Raw genomic sequence first — 1,121 nt, forward strand, 5'->3', positions numbered from 1 at the left:
AGAGGGAATCTGGTCATTTTAAAAAAATAAAACATCGTTCAGACTTAAATATAAATAAACGGAAATAATGTAAGTTATTTATTCGTTCTCTGCGGACCGGTACCAAATGGCCCACGGACTGGTACCAGTCCGCGGCCCAGGGGTTGGGGTCCTCTGGTCTAATCTAATGAGATTCCTGTTCTTTGGCTCACATTTCAGTGAGGAGATGGTGACAAGTCACAAAAATAAATAAATAAATAAATAAATAAATAAATAAATAAATAAAATAACATAGACAGTTCCAGGGAGGGATAGGTATTTTGAGAAACTTAAAAAGGGTGATGCTCTAGGCCCGTGATGGCGAACTTTTTTATAAAAACCACTCACTTTTGCAGTGCTGGTCAACCTGGTCCCTCCTGCCCACTAGTGGGCATTCCAGCTTTCATGGTGGGCAGTAGCAGAGCAACCAAACAGTGCTGCGATTGGCTCACCATGAAAGCTGGATCGCCCAGTAGTGGGTGGGAGGGACCAGGTTGACCAGCACTGCAAAAGTGGGCAGCTTTTATAAAAAGGTTTGCCATTATGGTTCTAGGCTCTGACAGGTGGTGCAGTGGACAGATCATCGTTCTGGTGTATGGATGTCCCGGGTTCAATTCTCAGTCAGGGCACACATGAGAAGCAACTATCTGCTCCTCTCTCCCATCCCTCCTTCCTTTCCCTCCCTCTACCCCTTCCACAGCCAGTGGCTTGATTGATTCCAGCATGGCCCACTGAGAGTGCATCATCCCCAGGTGCTAAAAATAGTTCACTACTCAGACATTGGCCCCAGATGGAGTTGCCAGGTAGCTCCTGGTTGGAGTGCGTGTGGGAGTTTGCTTCACTATCTACCCTCCTCTCTCCTAAAAAAAACCCAAATAAATAAAGGGTGATGCTCTAGATGTAGACATGACCTCTGTGTGTGTGCTGCGGGGAGCCCCTCTAGTTAGGGTGGTTGGGGAGAACTTGCTGAGAAGTGGTACTTCAGTGAGACCTAAATCATGGTGAGGAGACAGCCACAAAGTGATGCAGAAGGAAAGTATTGCTGAGTGGGAACCACTGTGCAAAGGCCCTAAGGTGGAATCACACTTGGCGCTTTTGAGAAA

The sequence above is a fragment of the Saccopteryx leptura genome, chromosome 9, assembly GCF_036850995.1.
Source record: "Saccopteryx leptura isolate mSacLep1 chromosome 9, mSacLep1_pri_phased_curated, whole genome shotgun sequence".
In the NCBI taxonomy this organism is placed as follows: Eukaryota; Metazoa; Chordata; class Mammalia; order Chiroptera; family Emballonuridae; genus Saccopteryx; species Saccopteryx leptura.